The 22,497-nt window shown below is 50.6% G+C and overlaps 5 non-coding genes across 5 annotated transcripts; 2 read left to right on the top strand and 3 right to left on the bottom strand.

The window, feature by feature from the left end:
- Nucleotides 1–1,194: 1,194 nt before the first annotated feature.
- LOC118635178 lies at nucleotides 1,195–1,385 on the top strand. The gene has a single exon (XR_004960509.1). It is a non-coding gene; the product is annotated as a U2 spliceosomal RNA (small nuclear RNA).
- A 1,393-nt stretch (nucleotides 1,386–2,778) lies between these two features.
- LOC118635180 lies at nucleotides 2,779–2,969 on the top strand. The gene has a single exon (XR_004960511.1). It is a non-coding gene; the product is annotated as a U2 spliceosomal RNA (small nuclear RNA).
- Nucleotides 2,970–9,944: 6,975 nt separating this feature from the next.
- LOC118635179 lies at nucleotides 9,945–10,135 on the bottom strand. Its single transcript, XR_004960510.1, has one exon. It is a non-coding gene; the product is annotated as a U2 spliceosomal RNA (small nuclear RNA).
- A 1,393-nt stretch (nucleotides 10,136–11,528) lies between these two features.
- LOC118635177 lies at nucleotides 11,529–11,719 on the bottom strand. Its single transcript, XR_004960508.1, has one exon. It is a non-coding gene; the product is annotated as a U2 spliceosomal RNA (small nuclear RNA).
- A 3,489-nt stretch (nucleotides 11,720–15,208) lies between these two features.
- Nucleotides 15,209–15,399, bottom strand: LOC118635176. Its single transcript, XR_004960507.1, has one exon. It is a non-coding gene; the product is annotated as a U2 spliceosomal RNA (small nuclear RNA).
- Nucleotides 15,400–22,497: the final 7,098 nt, after the last annotated feature.

The following is a 22,497-nucleotide window of genomic DNA, read 5'->3' as shown; positions in this document are numbered from 1 at the left end:
GCAGAGGGAAAATTGGAGGCACCGGGACGGGGTTGGGGGCTGGGGGAGAGGGCGTGGGGTAGCTTAAGGCATTGACTGGCCTCGATGCTCAGAGCATCCCCAGCAGTCACCTCTCTTCTCTCTGGGGTCCTGCCACCCCTGGCCAGATCCCCCACCTCCCCTCCTGGTTCCGGCCAGTGGCCTCCTAACTGCTGCTTCTGTGAATCAGTCTGACCTGGGCGTGGGTGTTCGTTCACGCAAACGTTTGCTGAGCACCTGCTGTAGGCCGGGCACGGGGCTAGTGCTGGGATCCAGGGATAAGTACGGATGAGGGCGCCGCCCTCGGTGATCTCCGGTTTCGGTGGGGGAGATAAAGGATTTGCCCCCAAAGGGTGGTGAGTGGTGTACTTGACAGGAGTGACGGAGTGGGATGAAATACATAGGCGAGGAAGAGGTGAAGGGAAATGACGTCGCAGACGGAGGGGGCTTGAGGTGCGGAGCCCAGGATGCGGTTCGCTCACAGGAGCGCCGCGAGTCGCCGGTGCTAGATAGAGCAGGAGAGGACCCCTCCAGCCGCGCTGCCCCGCCCCCCCCCGGCACGCCCCCTGCCCCCCTTCCCACTGTCTGCCGCCAGCCTTCCGGGAAGGCCTCCCTCCAGAACTTGTGGCTCAGAATGAGCCCCTCATCGGACAGGTCGGACGCGAAGCTCGTCTCTCCGCCGGGCGGACGACCGAGTTGCACACACTACAGTCTGGGCGTTTCTAGCGACTTGTCTTTCTTCAGGAAAACTCTCCGCTAGCAGTCCCTTTCTACAGGCCTCTCTTGCCGCCCAACCCTAACCCCCTTGGGTTCTGTCCTTTCTCGCCGCTTGTACAAAAAACAAAGGAGCTCGACCTCCCAGCTCCGGTTGAGAGGCACCGCCAGGGGACAGCCAGCCTGCCTGCCGTAGGCACGCCCCCTGGGGGGCGGGAGAGGGCGGGCATGCAAATTAGAAATGGCGTTTCACCCGAGAAGGATGGTGCAACAACAGATACACAACTTCTTTTTAAAATATAGAGAATTTAAAAATCGGCACAAGAGTGTACTATCTGGTGACGGCCATGATGCTTCCAAAGAAACGAAGGAAGTGAGACCTCGACTGCCGATGACCTGGCTCACCATGACTGAAATAGGTGTAGTAGTAGGAGGGTCCCGGCGAGGGGGCGAGCAACCGTTATCGCTTCTCGGCCTTTTGGCTAAGATCAAGTGTAGTATCTGTTCTTATCAGTTTAATATCTGATACGTCCTCTATCCGAGGACAATATATTAAATGGATTTTTGGAGCAGGGAGATGGAATAGGAGCTTGCTCCGTCCACTCCACGCATCGACCCGGTATTGCAGTACCTCCGGGAACGGTGCACCCCTCCGGGGGACAAAATTGTTGGTCTTCAAGAGTAGAGCGTTTACTTGAGCTTGTGCAGCTTCACGTGGAACAGGCGAGCGAGGTCAGTCGCCCACTTGGGGAGCGATTTTGCAAGCTTCCTTGAGGGGGAGCCTGCGAGGCGAGAGAGCTTGAGTGCGGTCCCCGGTGTGCTCAGGGATTGGTGAGCAGCGAAAGCGGGCCTGGAGGCCTCTTTGCCCGTGCATGGTGATCCCTCTGTGACCCTGTCTCCCACGGAGAACAGTCAACAAAACTCCATTGGTCAGACTTCGATAGCCGACCAGCGACAACGGTTCCCAGACTGGACTGCAGTGAAATCTGATCTGAGGGAGGGCTCCAGCCAGAGCGAGGGGTTTGGGGGTGGGGTCTCCTGTGAGAAGAGGATGAACCAGCTGGCCGGGGCTGGGGTACGAATGAGTGTCATTGAGGGGACGGACGTGGGGGTGGGGCGGTTACGGTAGGAAAGAGCCCACCAGAGAGGCAGGCGTTCTCTGGGACAGTTCCGAGGCCCGGATCCAGGTGGCTGGGCTGGTCCAACCAGCCCCCTCACTGCCTGAGTCCCCCGCTCTGTGTTTGGAACCCACGCTCTTGCCTCAGACTCCAACGCCCAGATTTGCGATGGGAAATGTTCCATTCCCATTAATGTAATCCAGGCGACCCCCTTCTCAGGACGCAACCACCCGGGGACTCCAACTGCCGGGCAGAAGACGGCCGGCCGCCAGAAGGACGCCAACGCGAGCAGAGGGGTCCTGAGCAGGGAGGGGCGGGGGTCGGGACGCGGGTGGCTGAAGAGCCAGCGTAATCGCAACGCGTGGGGCGCTGGTTGAGTGTGTAGGAGACACTGTCTCCTTCATTGATCGGTTGTAGAACGTGCAGTACGAGCCGGCGGGGGGAACAGTGAACAAAACCAAGTTCTTGCTTTTCAGGGGTTCCAACCGTGAGAGCTGCCACCAAGTCAGCTCTTCCTTCGCAGTCCCAGGCAGCCGCCCCTCCTCTGCAGCCTGGGCGCTGCTGGATCCCCAAACGCCGGGAGGGGAGTGGGGGGCAGCCGGGTTTGGGACCACGGCGCGCGGAGGCCGTGGGGAGGGTAGAAGACCGCCCCGGAGGCTACGGCTTCTGGGGTTGGGGTTGGGGCAAAAGGCGGGGCATGCAGATTAGAAATGGCTAATTTCTGCGCGGGAACGAGGGAACAACCAGGGATGTAGGATTTCTGGTTAAAAATGTAGAGCACAAAAAAATCTTGCAGGAGAGTCTGGTGATATTCACAGTACTGTGGGCAACACAAAGAATTCGGACAAGGAGTGAGGGTCAGGGCTCTCACCGTGCGTTGAATATGTGTGACACGAAGAGGGTAACGACGAGGGGCAGGGCGACCGTTATCGCTTCTCGGCCTTTTGGCTAAGATCAAGTGTAGTATCTGTTCTTATCAGTTTAATATCTGATACGTCCTCTATCCGAGGACAATATATTAAATGGATTTTTGGAACTGGGAGATGGAATAGGGGCTTGCTCCGTCCACTCCACGCATCGACCCGGTATTGCAGTACCTCCGGGAACGGTGCACCCCTCCCCGGGGTAGCAACTTGTCGTCCAATGTCAGCTCTTGGGTCCAGGCGCTCTGGCTGGTGTTTCTCCCTTTGCGGGGGCGTTGGGGGTGGCGCTCTCTAGGTCCCAGAAACACTTAGCTTTCGGCGGAGGTAATTCTTTGCCGTCGGTGGGCTGCGGCGCGGGGTCCGGTCAAACAAGCATACAAATATGAGCGCTTGGCCTTCAAGCTTACAGAACAAGTGACATGACATTTTGGAAGTTTTGAGGATAAAAACGGTAATTTGCATGATCTATAACAACCACCAAGTTATTGAAACACAACAGTATTATTCAGCTAAGTTTTTTTTTTAAAGAGCGAAATCTTGCCATTTGTGACAACATGGATGAGCCTCAAGGGCATTGTGCTAAGTGAAATGTCACAAATGCTGTATGCGCTGCATGATGACATCACTTATAAGTGGAATCTAAAAACGAACCAAGCCGATGGGTGCAGAGAACAGATTGGTGGTTGTCAGAGGAGGAGGGGCGGAAGGGAGGGTGGATGCGAGAAATGGATGAAGGGGGTCAAAAGTAAAAAAGAAAAATAAACAAGGAATAACAAAAAGAAAGCACAATGAAAATTGTACAATATTAATTTTATAATGAAAACAAGTTACAAAAGGGATAAACGTAATACAAGATGCAGTATTTGGAAATAAGAAATCTTTTGTTTGTTGATCGTTGAATGTATTACAGATGTCCCTCCTTTTCCCCCCCATTGACCTCCTCCACCCCACTCCCACTCCCCTCCTACCTTCCCCATACTATTGTCTGCGTCCATTGGTTTTGCATATAAGTTATTTGGTTTTTCTCTTCCCACGTCCCCTGCCTTTGAGGTCCCTCAGTCTAACAACCAATTTGTACTTTTTTTTTTTTTTTTTAAATTCAATTTTTTTTATCCTCACCTGAGGACATTTTGGCATTTATTTTCAGATAGAGCGGGAGGGAGAAAGAGAGAGAGAAACATCAACATGAGAGAGACACATCGAGTGGCCGCCACCCACACAAACCCAACCAGGGCGGGGGACAAACCGCAACCGAGGTACGTGCCCTTAGCGGGAACCGAACCCGGGCCTCTCTGGTCCACGGGTCCACGCTCTAACCGCCGAGCCAAACTGGCCAAGGCCAATTGGTACTTCTTAATCCCTTCACCTTTTTTTGCCCATCCCTCCACCCCCTCCCATCTGGCAACCAACAAAACGTTATCTGTATCTATGAGTCTGTTTCTGTTCTGCTTGTGCGTTTTTGTTTGTAGATACTATTGTTGATATATATATGTATTTATTGTTCATTTTATTCATATTTTTCTCCTGCTCCTCCTCCTCCTACTGCCCCCCCCCCCCCCAACAAGACCTGTCAACATTTCATATAATACTGGTTTGGTGGTGATAAACTCCTTTAGCTTTTTCTTGTCTAGGAAACTATATATCCATCGATTCTAAACGATAGCTTTGTAGGGTAATCTTGGTTGTAGGTCCTTGCTTTTCATCACTTTGAATATGTCTTGCCACTCCCTTCTGGCCTGCAAAGTTTCTGTTGAGAAACCGGCTGACAGTCTTATAGGAGCTCCGTTGTAGGTAACTAACTGCTCTTCTCTTGCTGCTTCTAAGATTTTCTCTTTGGCCCGGGTGGTGTGGCTCAGTGGTTGAACATCGACTCATGCACCAAGAGGTCGCCGGTTCGATTCCCAGTCGGGGCACATGCCCAGGTTGTGGGCCCAATCCCCAGTGCGGGGCATGCAGGAGGCAGCGAATCGATGTTCTCTCTCGTTGGTGTTTCTCTCTCCTCTCTCCCTCTCCCTTCATTTGTCTCTAAAACTCAATAAAAAAAATAAAATAAAAAATTCTCGCCTTGGTCAGTATGGCTCAGCGGTTAGAGCATCAGCCCGTGGACTGGAGAGTCCCGGGTTCGGTTCCCGTTAAGGGCACGTAACTCGGTTGCAGTTTGTCCCCGGCCCTGGTTGGTTGTGCGGGTGGCAGCCACTCGATGTGTCCCTTTCACATCAATGTTTCTCTCTCTCTCTCTCCCTCCCACTCTATCTGAACAAAATATAAAAAAAAAAAGTCCTCGGATGAGGATTAAAAAAAAAGAAGAAGAAGGGAACTTGGAGCTTAGGAAAAAGAAAAGCAAAGGTGATGTGCCTGGGGCAGAGAGGAGGATAAAGGGGAAGGAAGGAGAGGGGGAAGGAGAGGGGGAAAGGTGGAGGGGAAGGAAAGGATAGGGGAAAAGGTGGAGGGGAAGGAGAGGGGAAAAGGCACCTTGAGAACCTGGGCCTTGAATTATAAAGAGGTTTCCAGCATACAGAGAAGGGTGTGGAAGGACCATTCTAGGCGTAAGAACCTGCATGAGCAAAAACCTCAGGAGGTTGACAGGAGCAATGGGTATGAAGATACACTGGACTTGAAGGCTCAGAAGCTACAGTAGGGAGAGGACAAAACAAAAAACAAAAAAACTCATCTTCAAGTTAGTTTAAGCTTCATATAATAAGGGCATTTCAGGAGCATGTGAAAAGAGATGTGATTCAACGTGGATGATCTTTTTTTTTATCCTCACCTGAGGACGTTTTTGCATTTATCTTCAGAACAAGCAGGAGGGAGGAAGAGAGGGAGAGAAACATCGATGTGAAAGACATGAGTGGTTGCCACCCACGACTCCAACTGTGACCAGGGACAAACTGCAACCAAGTTCCTCTTAAAGGGCCCATGCACGAACTTACTCGGATTTGCTCCCTCTGAGCTCCAGCATCATGAAGGCAGCTTGAAAGGCACCAGAGCCCTGGCTGGTTTTGCTCAGTGGTTATAGTGTCAGCCCGTGGATCAGAGAGTCTTGGGTTCGGTTCCTGCTAAGAGCATGTACCTCGGTTGCAGTTTGTTCTCAGCCTCGGTTGGGGTCATGTGGGTGACAACCACTGGATGTATCTCTCTCACTTTGATGTTTCTTTCTCTCTCTTCCCCCCTCTACCTTTATCTGTGTCTGAAGATAAATGAAAAATGTCCTCAGGTGACGATGAAAAAAAAAGGCACCAGAGACATGAAGAACTGAGTTGTTTGGCATTGGGGTGAGAGCTGGAGAGGCAGCTTTCTCCTGGCCAGATGTGCTAGTGGAGGCCGCTGTTTCTTCGATGAGCCTTTACCACATGGGCCCAGCAGATGAGTGCCACATCTGGGACTCCAGCAACCTGCTCACACTGGTAACCCTGCCCTGGTGATTTCCTGAGGCCCCGCCCCACCCAACTTTCAGGCCCACCAAAGCTGTTGCCAGCAGCTTTACCATAGGATTGGCCTGTCTTGGCTCCTGCTTCAGATTTTCCTAAATTCTCTCGAGCAAAGAGCATCTGGCCTCAGCGAGCCCCATACCTCTCACTAAGTGGCCCCATGCCTGGCACTGGACAGAGCCAGCTTTGGTTAACAGCTGGATTTGACTGAGCACCTCCAAGCCCAGCATAAGAAGCAGCCATCTGCAGATCACTTTGTTACTTATACCTGGTGGCTCTGGGTAGAACACAGGCAGTGGCTGACATTGCCCCAGAGAGAGCACATCCAGTGGACAGCTTCAGACCACATCAAAGAACCACCACCCAAGCACCTCCACAAGTGACACACTCAAGGAATGGACTCAATAAGTACCAGAGCCCTGCTGAAATCTTTTTTTTTTTTTTGATACGTACCCTTAGCGAGAACCAAACAGTCTGCAGACCGACGACGCTCTAACCGCTGAGCCAAACCGGCCAGCGCTAAGGTGGATGATCTTTAAATAATGTTTAGCGTGTATGATTGGAGAGACAGAAGCTTGGGTCAACAGCACTATTTCGGGCAAGAGATGAAGTCCTGAGCCAGGATTAGGACTTCATTCACAGTAGAAAATGAATAAGGGAAATAGCATAGAGAAAGAGTTAACCGAATCTGGCAGGTCTCTCTGGAAACCAGGAGATACTCTGTGAGAGTGTCAAAGATGAAGTGGAAATTCCTAACTTGTGAATCAATAAATGGCAGTTTCTACAACAGAAATGGGGGGGGGGGGGCGAGGAAGAGCTCTTTGGAGAGAAGAGTTTCTTAGGGCTTGGATCTGATGACATTATGATTCAGATAAAACACCCAGTTACAACCAGAAGCTTTGGAAACTGGATGGAGGGAAGTTTCTCACATAGATACTACAAAGGTGAAGTCAGAGGAGGAAATTATCTTACCACAGGTGAAAGTATGTAGAGATCTACAAAGTGATGAAAATCTTCAGGAATAATTGTATTTGAAGAATAAAATTAGAAAATATAAAAATCCACTAGTGTCCCGCCGGTGTGGCTCAGTGGATTGAGCAAATCCCATGGACTGAGAGACCCCAGTTCTATTGCTGATTGGAGCTCTTGTCTGGGTTTAGGCCTAGATCTCTGGTGGGGGACTTACAGTAGGCAGCTGACTGATGATGATGATGATGATGATGATGTGTGTGTGTGTGTGTGTGTGTGTGTGTCTCCCTCCCTGCCTTTCGATCTTTCTAAAAACCAATGGAAAAATATCCTCAGGGCAGGATTAATAAAATAATAAATAAAAATACATAAATAAAATAAATACATAAATTTTATACACACATAAAATAGGAGAAACAGGGTAAACTAACATTCTTTTCTTTCTCCCCCCCTGCAAAACTAACATTTTTTATTTATTTAAAAATATTTTAAAAATTTTTTGTTATTGATTTTAGAGAGAGAGAAAGGGAGAGGAAGAGATAGAAACACTGATGAGAGAGAACATCGATTGGCCACCTCTTGCATGCCCCCCACTGGAGATCAGGCTCACAACCTGGGCATGTGCCCTGACCAGGAATTGAATAAGCGACCTCTTGGTGCATGGGTCGACGCTCAACCACTGAGCCACACCAGCTGGGCTATTTTAAAATATTTTAAATTTATTTTTAGAGAGAGAGGAAAGGAGATGGAGAAGCATAAATGTGATCAAGTCTACAACCATTGAGCCCACATTGGGGCATGTGCCCTGGTGAGGAATCAAACCAGCAACCTTTCCACACTGGCGGTCTACACCCACACACATCATCATCAAAATGCAAGAGGTTAAAGACAAAAAGAATTTTTTTTTTTAAATCCTCACCGGAGGACACTTTTGCATGTATCTTCAGATAGAGAGGGAGGGAGAGGGGGGAGGAGAGAGAAACACCAACGAGAGAGAACATCGATTCGCTGCCTCCTGCATGCCCCGCACTGGGGATTGGGCCCACAACCTGGGCATGTGCCCCGACTGGGAATCGAACCGGCGACCTCTTGGTGCATGAGTCGATGTTCAACCACTGAGCCACACCACCCGGGCCAAAGAGAAAATCTTAGAAGCAGCAAGAGAAGAGCAGTTAGTTACCTACAACGGAGCTCCTATAAGACTGTCAGCCGGTTTCTCAACAGAAACTTTGCAGGCCAGAAGGGAGTGGCAAGACATATTCAAAGTGATGAAAAGCAAGGACCTACAACCAAGATTACCCTACAAAGCTATCGTTTAGAATCGATGGATATATAGTTTCCTAGACAAGAAAAAGCTAAAGGAGTTTATCACCACCAAACCAGTATTATATGAAATGTTGACAGGTCTTGTTGGGGGGGGGGGGGGGGCGGAGGAGGAGGAGGAGCAGGAGAAAAATATGAATAAAATGAACAATAAATACATATATATATCAACAATAGTATCTACAAACAAAAACGCACAAGCAGAACAGAAACAGACTCATAGATACAGATAACGTTTTGTTGGTTGCCAGATGGGAGGGGGTGGAGGGATGGGCAAAAAAAGGTGAAGGGATTAAGAAGTACCAATTGGCCTTGGCCAGTTTGGCTCGGCGGTTAGAGCGTGGACCCGTGGACCAGAGAGGCCCGGGTTCGGTTCCCGCTAAGGGCACGTACCTCGGTTGCGGTTTGTCCCCCGCCCTGGTTGGGTTTGTGTGGGTGGCGGCCACTCGATGTGTCTCTCTCATGTTGATGTTTCTCTCTCTCTTTCTCCCTCCCGCTCTATCTGAAAATAAATGCCAAAATGTCCTCAGGTGAGGATAAAAAAAATTGAATTTAAAAAAAAAAAAAAAAGTACAAATTGGTTGTTAGACTGAGGGACCTCAAAGGCAGGGGACGTGGGAAGAGAAAAACCAAATAACTTATATGCAAAACCAATGGACGCAGACAATAGTATGGGGAAGGTAGGAGGGGAGTGGGAGTGGGGTGGAGGAGGTCAATGGGGGGGAAAAGGAGGGACATCTGTAATACATTCAACGATCAACAAACAAAAGATTTCTTATTTCCAAATACTGCATCTTGTATTACGTTTATCCCTTTTGTAACTTGTTTTCATTATAAAATTAATATTGTACAATTTTCATTGTGCTTTCTTTTTGTTATTCCTTGTTTATTTTTCTTTTTTACTTTTGACCCCCTTCATCCATTTCTCGCATCCACCCTCCCTTCCGCCCCTCCTCCTCTGACAACCACCAATCTGTTCTCTGCACCCATCGGCTTGGTTCGTTTTTAGATTCCACTTATAAGTGATGTCATCATGCAGCGCATACAGCATTTGTGACATTTCACTTAGCACAATGCCCTTGAGGCTCATCCATGTTGTCACAAATGGCAAGATTTCGCTCTTTAAAAAAAAACTTAGCTGAATAATACTGTTGTGTTTCAATAACTTGGTGGTTGTTATAGATCATGCAAATTATCGTTTTTATCCTCAAAACTTCCAAAATGTCATGTCACTTGTTCTGTAAGCTTGAAGGCCAAGCGCTCATATTTGTATGCTTGTTTGACCGGACCCCGCGCCGCAGCCCACCGACGGCAAAGAATTACCTCCGCCGAAAGCTAAGTGTTTCTGGGACCTAGAGAGCGCCACCCCCAACGCCCCCGCAAAGGGAGAAACACCAGCCAGAGCGCCTGGACCCAAGAGCTGACATTGGACGACAAGTTGCTACCCCGGGGAGGGGTGCACCGTTCCCGGAGGTACTGCAATACCGGGTCGATGCGTGGAGTGGACGGAGCAAGCCCCTATTCCATCTCCCAGTTCCAAAAATCCATTTAATATATTGTCCTCGGATAGAGGACGTATCAGATATTAAACTGATAAGAACAGATACTACACTTGATCTTAGCCAAAAGGCCGAGAAGCGATAACGGTCGCCCTGCCCCTCGTCGTTACCCTCTTCGTGTCACACATATTCAACGCACGGTGAGAGCCCTGACCCTCACTCCTTGTCCGAATTCTTTGTGTTGCCCACAGTACTGTGAATATCACCAGACTCTCCTGCAAGATTTTTTTGTGCTCTACATTTTTAACCAGAAATCCTACATCCCTGGTTGTTCCCTCGTTCCCGCGCAGAAATTAGCCATTTCTAATCTGCATGCCCCGCCTTTTGCCCCAACCCCAACCCCAGAAGCCGTAGCCTCCGGGGCGGTCTTCTACCCTCCCCACGGCCTCCGCGCGCCGTGGTCCCAAACCCGGCTGCCCCCCACTCCCCTCCCGGCGTTTGGGGATCCAGCAGCGCCCAGGCTGCAGAGGAGGGGCGGCTGCCTGGGACTGCGAAGGAAGAGCTGACTTGGTGGCAGCTCTCACGGTTGGAACCCCTGAAAAGCAAGAACTTGGTTTTGTTCACTGTTCCCCCCGCCGGCTCGTACTGCACGTTCTACAACCGATCAATGAAGGAGACAGTGTCTCCTACACACTCAACCAGCGCCCCACGCGTTGCGATTACGCTGGCTCTTCAGCCACCCGCGTCCCGACCCCCGCCCCTCCCTGCTCAGGACCCCTCTGCTCGCGTTGGCGTCCTTCTGGCGGCCGGCCGTCTTCTGCCCGGCAGTTGGAGTCCCCGGGTGGTTGCGTCCTGAGAAGGGGGTCGCCTGGATTACATTAATGGGAATGGAACATTTCCCATCGCAAATCTGGGCGTTGGAGTCTGAGGCAAGAGCGTGGGTTCCAAACACAGAGCGGGGGACTCAGGCAGTGAGGGGGCTGGTTGGACCAGCCCAGCCACCTGGATCCGGGCCTCGGAACTGTCCCAGAGAACGCCTGCCTCTCTGGTGGGCTCTTTCCTACCGTAACCGCCCCACCCCCACGTCCGTCCCCTCAATGACACTCATTCGTACCCCAGCCCCGGCCAGCTGGTTCATCCTCTTCTCACAGGAGACCCCACCCCCAAACCCCTCGCTCTGGCTGGAGCCCTCCCTCAGATCAGATTTCACTGCAGTCCAGTCTGGGAACCGTTGTCGCTGGTCGGCTATCGAAGTCTGACCAATGGAGTTTTGTTGACTGTTCTCCGTGGGAGACAGGGTCACAGAGGGATCACCATGCACGGGCAAAGAGGCCTCCAGGCCCGCTTTCGCTGCTCACCAATCCCTGAGCACACCGGGGACCGCACTCAAGCTCTCTCGCCTCGCAGGCTCCCCCTCAAGGAAGCTTGCAAAATCGCTCCCCAAGTGGGCGACTGACCTCGCTCGCCTGTTCCACGTGAAGCTGCACAAGCTCAAGTAAACGCTCTACTCTTGAAGACCAACAATTTTGTCCCCCGGAGGGGTGCACCGTTCCCGGAGGTACTGCAATACCGGGTCGATGCGTGGAGTGGACGGAGCAAGCTCCTATTCCATCTCCCTGCTCCAAAAATCCATTTAATATATTGTCCTCGGATAGAGGACGTATCAGATATTAAACTGATAAGAACAGATACTACACTTGATCTTAGCCAAAAGGCCGAGAAGCGATAACGGTTGCTCGCCCCCTCGCCGGGACCCTCCTACTACTACACCTATTTCAGTCATGGTGAGCCAGGTCATCGGCAGTCGAGGTCTCACTTCCTTCGTTTCTTTGGAAGCATCATGGCCGTCACCAGATAGTACACTCTTGTGCCGATTTTTAAATTCTCTATATTTTAAAAAGAAGTTGTGTATCTGTTGTTGCACCATCCTTCTCGGGTGAAACGCCATTTCTAATTTGCATGCCCGCCCTCTCCCGCCCCCCAGGGGGCGTGCCTACGGCAGGCAGGCTGGCTGTCCCCTGGCGGTGCCTCTCAACCGGAGCTGGGAGGTCGAGCTCCTTTGTTTTTTGTACAAGCGGCGAGAAAGGACAGAACCCAAGGGGGTTAGGGTTGGGCGGCAAGAGAGGCCTGTAGAAAGGGACTGCTAGCGGAGAGTTTTCCTGAAGAAAGACAAGTCGCTAGAAACGCCCAGACTGTAGTGTGTGCAACTCGGTCGTCCGCCCGGCGGAGAGACGAGCTTCGCGTCCGACCTGTCCGATGAGGGGCTCATTCTGAGCCACAAGTTCTGGAGGGAGGCCTTCCCGGAAGGCTGGCGGCAGACAGTGGGAAGGGGGGCAGGGGGCGTGCCGGGGGGGGGCGGGGCAGCGCGGCTGGAGGGGTCCTCTCCTGCTCTATCTAGCACCGGCGACTCGCGGCGCTCCTGTGAGCGAACCGCATCCTGGGCTCCGCACCTCAAGCCCCCTCCGTCTGCGACGTCATTTCCCTTCACCTCTTCCTCGCCTATGTATTTCATCCCACTCCGTCACTCCTGTCAAGTACACCACTCACCACCCTTTGGGGGCAAATCCTTTATCTCCCCCACCGAAACCGGAGATCACCGAGGGCGGCGCCCTCATCCGTACTTATCCCTGGATCCCAGCACTAGCCCCGTGCCCGGCCTACAGCAGGTGCTCAGCAAACGTTTGCGTGAACGAACACCCACGCCCAGGTCAGACTGATTCACAGAAGCAGCAGTTAGGAGGCCACTGGCCGGAACCAGGAGGGGAGGTGGGGGATCTGGCCAGGGGTGGCAGGACCCCAGAGAGAAGAGAGGTGACTGCTGGGGATGCTCTGAGCATCGAGGCCAGTCAATGCCTTAAGCTACCCCACGCCCTCTCCCCCAGCCCCCAACCCCGTCCCGGTGCCTCCAATTTTCCCTCTGCGGCAGACTGCCGGCTGCCCAGTCAGCATTTACCTTTCCCATCCTCCTTCCCAACAGGACTTCAGTTTAGCTGGGGAGTTCACAGTTCTTTCATTTGGCCTGCAGCACAGAAAGCCCGATCGCAGCTGCTGCCGGAGCCCTTCCCAGTTCCAGCCCACGGGCTGAGCGCTGTACGTGTAATTATTACCGCACAATTCACTCTACACTCCTATGAGGTGGACAGACGTCGTCGTCGTCGTCTTCTAATCATCATCATCATCAATCATTATTGTAGGGCCAGGACGAGAGTGAGTCCAGTGAGGAACTCGCCTTGAGGGTGTGTGTGTGTGTGTGTGTGTGTGTGTGTGTGTGTGTTAATGGAGTGTCCACAAAACACTTCAGTAATCAAGATAAATACTATTTTAATACAATTTATCTTATTTAATACAATTTATTATTTTTTAAAAGTTCCTTTATTGATTTGAGAGAGAGAGAGAGAGAGAGAGAGAGAGAGAGAGAGAGAGAGACATCGATTGGCCGCCTCCTGCGGGGATCGGGCCTACAACCTGGGCATGTGCCCTGACCGGGAATCCAATCGGTGCATGGGTGGATGCTCAACCACTGAGGTACACGGGCTGGACAATTTGATACAATTTATTTATCTTAAGATTTTTATCTTGATTACCAGGTTTTTTGTTTTGGTGCTCCTTTACATTTTTTTTTTTTTACCCCCAAGGCAAGTGCCTCACTCATTTCACGCCACTCTAATCCCCACCTTGTTATCATCATCATCCCCATTCTATTGACCTGCGCTGTCTCAGCCGTCAACCACAAGTAGCTACTGAACACTGGAAATGTGCCTAGTCCTTATTGAGATGTGCCCTAAGTGTAAAATACACATGGGATTTTGAAGATTCGGGGTAAGAATTGTAAAATACCTCAATCTTTATTTATATCGATTACATATTGAAGCAATGTTTTGGGTATATTGAGTTAAATAAACAACTTCACCGATTTCTCTTTATTTTGTATTTTAATGTGTGGACAGCACTGTTACAGACCGAAGCTCTGAGAGGCCAAGCAATTTGCCCAAAGTCACACAGCTAATGTGAAGCAGTCAGGATTTAGGCAGTTTGTTAACAGCGTGGGACCTGAGGTGTTTTAAACTGCAGAATGGGGATAAATAATGATAACACCTCTCTGATTAGGGTTCTCGTGAAGCTACATTTCCTCGTGGAATTGCCAAGCATATATAGACATCTCTTTATAAGTGCCCTCGAGGGAAAGTCACGTCCCGCCTGTAAAATAGAGATAATACCCATTTTATAGTGTTGGGAATGACCCCCCCTCCCCCCGCGGGCCCCCCTCCCCTGGGCATCCCGGGCATCCCACTTTACCAGGTTTTCTTTCTCTCCCAGATGCCAAGTCATTATGGACACCCATAATCATCACATGGCATAGAGATACATAGATATAGACATACGTACAGACGCATAGATATAGAGGTATATTCACACACATATGCATACATTATTGACTTACTTGCTTCTCACCCTGATGGTAGAGATTGTGTTTGCTGCCCTATCCTCGGCACCTAGGACAGTGCTCGGCACGTACGTGGCACTTGCCAAATGTTTGTGGAACGAATGGATGAGACAACATAGAATGTGCTTAGCCTGCAACCTGAGGAATGACCCCTTCAGGCCTTCCCATCCCGTGACCTCTGTTCAGACCTGTGTGTATCCTTCTGCTCACTGCTTCGGTTTCCCCAACCAAAATCTGTTCATCTCCTCCTTACCCTGCCATTGAGACAGGTGTCCCAGCCCCTACCCGGGGGTTGAACGCGCCCTGAGAGCAAGAACGATGCGTGGCGGGTCTCCACTCCCCAGCACCTGCTGAGGACTGTCCCAATCACATGCCGATTGATCACTGACGAGGCAAGGGAGTTTAGAATTAGTATTTGCATCCCCAAAGCACAGTAAAACAAAACAAATCAGACATGTCCTTGAGAGAGAAAGAGCTCCCGGGAGTAACTATGAAAAGGCCAGCCGCACAAAACGAGAGAAAAGAGCAGGAGGAGCAAAGTAGGCCCAAACACGCCGGAGACGGGAAAAGGAGAAAAACAAAAAACCGGGGGACACAGAGAAAGAGAAAACACAGAAGGCCGTATCGCGCAGACGCACACGTAACCACAGGAACGTGGCGCGCTTCCTTTTACCCCGCGACTGGCACCTAGCAGTTAGGGTCGAGGAAAGAAAAAAAAAAAAGAAACTAGGAAAAAAAAAAATCTTTTCTTAGAACCACGGTTATTTCCCCGGAGGGGTGCACCGTTCCCGGAGGTACTGCAATACCGGGTCGATGCGTGGAGTGGACGGAGCAAGCTCCTATTCCATCTCCCTGTTTCAAAAATACATTTAATATAATGTCCTCGGATAGAGGACGTATCAGATATTAAACTGATAAGAACAGATACTACACTTGATCTTAGCCAAAAGGCCGAGAAGCGATGCCGTCTGCCTCGCCCTCGCCGGCACTCCGCTCCTGCCACTCATATTACAGTCACGGTGAGCCATGCCACCATCAGGCGAAGTCTCATCTCCCTAGTATCTCGACACATATATAGACGACATTAGACCCTGTGAAGATTTTGTTTTTCAATTCTCTACGTTAAGTGAACTTTTATAGCCGCTTGGCGCCGTGGCTAAAGAGACGGTGATAATTTACATGCCCCGCCCACCCCGCGCGGGTATGCCTGCCTAGCGGCGCGGGTCGGTCTCCCCCACGTCTCGGGACGACCTTTCCGCGCATGAGCGGAAACTGAGCTGTGGCCGAGCTCCTCGCTGGTACGCGCTCTCGCGAAATGAAGGATCGGAGGGCATTCCGGCTCCTGCGAACCGAGCGGTCGGTGGACCGCAGTTGGAGCAGGGGGGTGCTGGTTCCGAAGGAAGCAGTCGGGTCATCGCTGTGAAGACAAGAGCGTCTCCCGGGGCTGGCTCGGTCCAGGCCCAGGACTCGGCCGAGAAGCGCCCGTCCTGGGTCGCCTGGCAGGGGCCGCAGAGAAAAAAGTTGGTACCGGGAGATGCGGCCCTGCGTCGTCAGGACCCCCCGCCCTAGCCTGTCGGCGGGGCACTTGGGCAAAATCCTTCACCTCCCGGACCTTAGTGTCCCCATACGAGAAGTGGGAACCTTAGCGCCCACCTTGTGGGATTGGGGGACCGTAAACAGAGCTAATGAGGCCACCGTGGTTTACTCCTCTAGAACGTGGATCCTAGCGTCCGGCGAGGTTCCGGTGAAGTCTCCGTGTCACGGCTGTGACACTGAAGCAACTGAGCCTGTCTTGGATCGCACTGCACTGCAGACAGTGCCATGGGAAACGTTTTCCCGTCGGGCCAGGCTTTGTGCTGAGCGCTCTCCTCCTGTCAGACTCGCCAAGTTTACCTGCAGGTGTAGCTGAGACCAAGAGAGGTCAAGCAACGTGCCCCAAACCAAACCACCCGGCTGGTCAGTGGCAGGGGCCGAATCCGCCGACGAAGCCCAGAGCGCGGGGCCTAGAACAAGGCACCAAAAGAAAGAGAAAACGTTCTCGTGCGACCCGCTCACTGGGAGAAACGAGCGGCGCTGAGCCTGCCGCACAAGTCCTGGGTCTGCAGAGGTGGGAAGCACGCCCGCCCGCCGTCTGGTGCAGCGGCTAAGAGCAGACGCGTGGACGACCCGGGGGCCCTAACTCACCCCTGTGTACCTCGGTCACCTTTAACCGTGTGACCTCGTACTTGACTCGGCCTCCTTGCTTAACTCTCTCTCTCTGCCTTCAATAAATCATCTGAGTCGAGAAATTAATTAGACATAATGAATAGGAGGAACGAGGAAGGACCGGCATCCAGTTTACCGACCTGTAAGAACCAAACACAAGGGGAGATATCTCGGGCTTAGCCTCTTCCTCTAGAAAATGAGACTATTGACCGCTGGCATACAGCCCTGTGCTCAGTCTCCCCTCATCCACCCAGGGCCGCCCGTTCTCCCGTACCTGGCATATTTTACTCCATGGCCACATAGCACCTGATATTTCACCCACTCACTTGTTGATTGCCTTTTAGCCTAATAGCCTGTCAGCTCCAGAGCAGGGATCTTTGGCTCGCTTACCCACATTGATTATATCTCCAGTGCTCAGGACAGTGCCTAGCCTATACTAGATGCTTAGTTGCTGCTGTTGTGGAATAAATGAACGGGTAAATACTAAATAATGCGATCTGTACGTGTAGCAGGCCTCCCGGCTTGTGGTAACGAGTGAGTATGACCCCCTCCGTGTTTCCCTAACGTTCCGAACGCTCGCTTCCACGTTTATCGGGCCATCTGGCTGTGCTCACTAATTCAGCTTCTCGGGTAGGTTGGTCCTTAGAAGGAGGTGCCTTGGGTTGCAGACGTGCGTGTTCTGTCATTGCAAAGGAGCTGCTCCCCGTCTAAATGCGTGATTTAGCGCACTTAACTCGTGCACCAGCTTAACCTGAGTCAGAACCCCCTCAGCCGGCTCCCATCCAGGCGCACAGACGAAAAGTGCTTGCAACAAAGTCAGGGCAACACCAGGGCGTGGCTGTCTGACGAGCCCTTGCCCAGGTGTCCCACGGCCTCACTGTGGACCCCGCTTGCCCCCGCTGCCAGGGAGTCAGGAACCATAAGCCAAGGGTGGCAACTTGAAGAGCACAGCTAGCCTTCCCAGCCAGTGCCTGCTGCCCACAGCCGTACCCAACCATGGTGTTACCAGACTTGTGCCGGATATCCCGTGGGCTCTCTTGCCGTGAGCCAGCTTGCGCATCTTCTCCTGGGCTGAACGCCCGCTGCTCCGTTCTCTCCGTGAACCGAGTGTTCATACCCGTGGCCCGCTGTCCTTTGAATCGCGGATCTTTTTGCGTTCCATCTCTGTCCCGCTTTGTATGTGTCCTGGTATGTGAGTTCAGGGATAGATCTGACTTTATTCTTTTTTTTTTTCTGGATGGCTACCCAGTTGTCCCAGCATCATAGATGGAATAGCCCAGTCAGTTTCAGATGCCGTTTTGGTCATATAAAAATCCTATATCTGAATACATGTGTATATTTACATTTAGACTTCTCTGGGCATTTCTCTTCTCTTCTTTCTCTCTTTCTTTCTTTCTCTTCTGATATCCTGCCTTTAAAATTTTTTCTTTTTTAAAGAAAACATTTTTTTTCCTTTATTGATTCTCAGAGAGAGAGGAAGTGACAGGGAGAGAGAGAGAGAAACATCGATGATTGAGAACATCCACTGGCCGCCTCCTGCAGGCCCCCCCACCGGGGATAGGGCTCACAACCTGGGCGTGTGTCCCGACCGGGAATCGAGCCTGCGACCTCTCGGCGCATGGGTCCACCCTCAACCACCGAGCCACACCGGCCGGACTAAAATCATTCTTTGATTCAACCGAGTCTTCGGTTCACGCCTACTCTGTGCCTGTCAGCGGCTGAACGTGACCTGTGGTCCCTGTGGTCAGCAAGGGGCATCTGCCATGCTCCTTCCATTCCTCTTCTGGCTGCCACTGTCACCAAGCTGCTGGGGGAGCCTGTGCACAACCACAGAACGTCTGGCTGCCCAGGCCGGCGCTGCCAACCCCTCAGTGTTCTGCCCTCGGGCCTCCGAGGGCTGGCCTCCGAGGGCTGCTGGGTGCCTTGCCAGCCGGCGAGGACAGTCTCTTCAAGTCTAGGCCCCATTGGGTCTGTTTTCCTCACCCTGCTGCAGCCCTGCTCCAGTTTTTACCCTGTCCTCTTGGACAGCTCCATCAGGTTCTCTTCATCACGTCGGTTTTCACAACTACAGTAGTTGCAGAGACCTTGTTGGAGAGAGATACCATTTTGTTTTCTCGAACTTCTCTCCCTTCTCTCTGATCCTGTTCTCTCCTCCTCAATTCTTCTCTCCCTCACCCTCTCCTTTTCCCCCGTTAAAGAACAAGAACAAAAGTGTTGCCCTGGCTGGTTTGGCTCAGCAGTAGAGCGTTGGCCTGCTGTCCAGAGAGACCCGGGTTCCCTTCCCGCTAAGGGCACATACCTCAGTTGCAGTTTGCCCCCGGCCCTGGTTGGGTCATGCAGGTGGCAGCCACTCGATGTGTCCTTTTCGCGTCGATGTTTCTCTCTCTTTCTCCCTCACACTCTATCTGAACAAAATATGGAAAAATGTCCTTGGGTGAGGATTAAAAAAATAAATAAATAGCCCTGGCCAGTTTGGCTCAGTGGTTGAGCGTCGGCCTGCGGACCAGAGAGTCCCGGGTTCGGTTCCCGCTAGGGGCACATACCACAGAAAAATAAATAAATAAAAAATCTTATCTTTGCCTTCAAAAAAAAAGATTAAAAAATCTAAAAAAAAATATAATTAAATAAAAATAAAATAAATAAATAAATAAAAGATTCAAGGTGGGATATTGTGCCACAGCCATGCTGCTCAAAGTGTGGTTTTGACCAGCAGCATTGGCATCACCTAGGTGAACCATGGGTCTCAGACCTACTGAATTAGAATCTGATATTTAACAAAACTCCCTGAGATTGCACTTGCACATTAAAATTTACTTATTTTTATCCTCACCCGAGGACATTTTTGTATCTATCTTCAGATAGAGTGGGATGGAGAGAGAGAGAGAAACATTAATGTGAGAGAGACTCATCGAGTTGTTGCCACCCACGCGAGCCCAACCAGGGCCGGGACAAACTGCAACGGAGGTACGTGCCCTTAGCGGGAACCAAACCCTGGACTCTCTGGTCCGCAGGCTGACGCTCTAACCACTGAGCAAAACAGACCAGGGCTTGTACATTAAAATTTAGAAGTGTTCTTCTATAGGACTTGATGGCTGAAGAAGCGAGCCTGAGGGAGAAGCAGTAAATATATTTTTCAGGATCTCAACTTCTACTACCATGGATGAAACCCAATTTCTCACCTTTACCTTCTAAGTCCCTGCAGAGAGTCTGCAGAGCTGTTTCTACAATCTTCTAGTGATGAGAGACAGAGATAAGAAAGGCACCCATAACACGTGAGCTACAATTTTTTTTTTTAGTTGTGACTAGGATGCTCCAAGAACTAATGCGATGGGAAGAGAGCTGTGAATGGGATAATAAAAAAGCATATGAAACTCAGTTACCAAGGGTTATTAATTGGCTTTCCTTTAATGTTTCTTGAGGCATGAGCAAAGAATGGATTCTTTTTTACCAGAGGTTTGGGACTGTTACACTGTATTTCTTTGACAGGCAGTGTTACTCCAGCCCTGAGAACCAGGATGAATGACTCTCCAAGAGTTACATATGATGCAGGTAAGGGGGTATGTGTGGGCCAGCAGAATGCCTGCCCCACACTCCCCTCACCTCCAATGTGCTCAGGATCCTGGTGCTAAAACATAAGAGTTTGTGTGCTGGAGAGCAAGTTTCATGGCCAGTTAAACTGGATCCATAAAACTAGTTAGACTCAAGAAAAAGAATGAATCTAAAAGAAAAAGACAACATACACAAAAAACTAGTTGGACTCAACCAAGAACTGGGCTTCAAAACTTCCTTGCCATTATTGAGCACCTGCTGGTATTCCAGAAAATCCCCACATTTTCTTTCAACAATCCCAAATGAAAGGTGTTATTCATCCGATTTTACAGCTGAAGAAACTGAGGCTGCTGAGGTTAACTTCCCAAAGTCCTCAGCTCCTGGCTGGCGGTTTTATATCTTTATTATGGGTAGATCCTTATTCCCGTCCACTTTGTGAGAGAAACAGGTCAGGGTTTATTTATTTATTTATTTTATCCTCACCTGAGGACATTTTTCCATTTTTTGTTCAGAGAGAGAGGGAGGGAGGGAGGGAGGGAGGGAGGGAGGGAGGGAGAGAGAGAGAGAGAGAGAGAGAGAGAGAGAGAGAGAAACATCGACGTGAAAGGGACTGCAACCAAGGTACATGCCCTTAGCAGGAACCGAACCCAGGTCTCTCTGAACCACAGGCTGATGCTCTAACCGCTGAGCCAAACTGGCCAGGGCAGGTCAGGGTTTATGATTCCTATTTAACAGATGAGAAAACTTAGCTTCAGAAAGGAGATTCAAGATAACCAGACATTCCAGAGACAGACTCCAGTGTGTGGTGGACTAATTTCAAGAAGCAGAAAACCTGGCTAATGAGGTTTCAATGTGGAGCCTGACCCAGCATTTAAGATCCCAACAGGGCTGCCCTGGACGTTGTGGCTTAGTTGGTTGGATGTCGTCTGGTGTACCTGGAGGTTGCCAGTTTGATTCCCAGTTAGGACACATGCCCTGTTGTGGGTTCAATCTTTGGTTGGAGCACATCTAGGAGGCAGCCAATGGATGTTTCACTCTCTCTAAAAATCGATAAATTAAAAAACATTAAAAAATAAACAAAATAGTCTGGCTGGTGTGGCTCAGTGGTTGGGCGTCAACCCATGCACCAAGAGGTCGCTGATTCAATTCTCAGTCAGGGTACATGCCCAGGTTGTGGGCCTGATCCCCAGTGGGGGGCACGCAGGAGGCGGCCAATCGATGTTCTCTCCCATCGATGGTCCTCTCTCTCTAAAAAAAAAAAAAAAAAAATCAATAAAGAAAACAAAACAAAGCAATAAAAGAAAGATCCCAGCAGGGTTGGTGGCCACTCGGCTCCTTTACTTGCACTTCACCACCCCTAGGGGCATAGTGTCATCCTCTCAACCAAGGCCAGGTTCTCTCTGCACAGCAGGGCCAGCAGGGAGCAGCAAAGGCAGCCACGGCCCCTCAGAGTGTCTGGACCTCCCAGCAGCCCAAAAGTCAGTCATCTTACCCTGTGCTTACCTGGCCTACAAGGAAACCCAGGTTCTGAGATGGACAATTCAAGGTCATCCAGATGTTGGGCAGACAGAGGCTTAGAGCCCAGGCATCCTGTGGAGAGCCACTGTGGTGGTCACACTCTATGACGGTGCTTGATTTCATCCAAGACACACATCTTTTTTATTTTTTTATGTCTCAGAAACCAGGATGCATCTTACATTCGATATCACAAGAAAGCAACGTGGCTGTTTACATGGCAGTGTGTCCCTTTTTTTCCTCTTTCTTCCTTTCTTGTATGTGCCCCTAACGGGAACCAAACCCAGGACTCTCTGGTCCGCAGGCCGACGCTCCAACCACTGAGCCAAACCAGCCAGGGCTCTTTCTTCCTTTCTTGTTCTGGGGTACATAAAATAGTGTCTCTCACAATCAATAACATCATAAATTTGTGGAATACTATAATAATAAAAGCATTGGTTTATTGAACTCTGTGTGACATGAAATATTTCCTTTAATCATCACATATCTCTAGGATGGAGGAATTACTACCTTGACTTTGCAGATGAGGAAACTGATCAGAGAGATAGAGGAACTAGACCACATTTGCATGCCTAATAAATAATGCAGCTGGTAATTCATAGGATTTACCTGGCACAATTTTGGCGAATCACTTTGAAAACCCTTCCTCTGGAATGAGGACTGGCTCAGAGGGTTGGGAACATTTCCCTAAATTCAGCCCAGTCCACCTCCTCCACCCTGAGCATCTCCCCATCTGATCCCTGTTCTTTCTTTTTCTTTTTTCTTTAATCCTCACCAGAGGACACTCTTTCC

This window comes from Molossus molossus, unplaced genomic scaffold, assembly GCF_014108415.1.
Source record: "Molossus molossus isolate mMolMol1 unplaced genomic scaffold, mMolMol1.p scaffold_m16_p_19, whole genome shotgun sequence".
NCBI lineage: Eukaryota > Metazoa > Chordata > Mammalia > Chiroptera > Molossidae > Molossus > Molossus molossus.
This window is presented reverse-complemented; position numbering and strand designations above follow the sequence as displayed.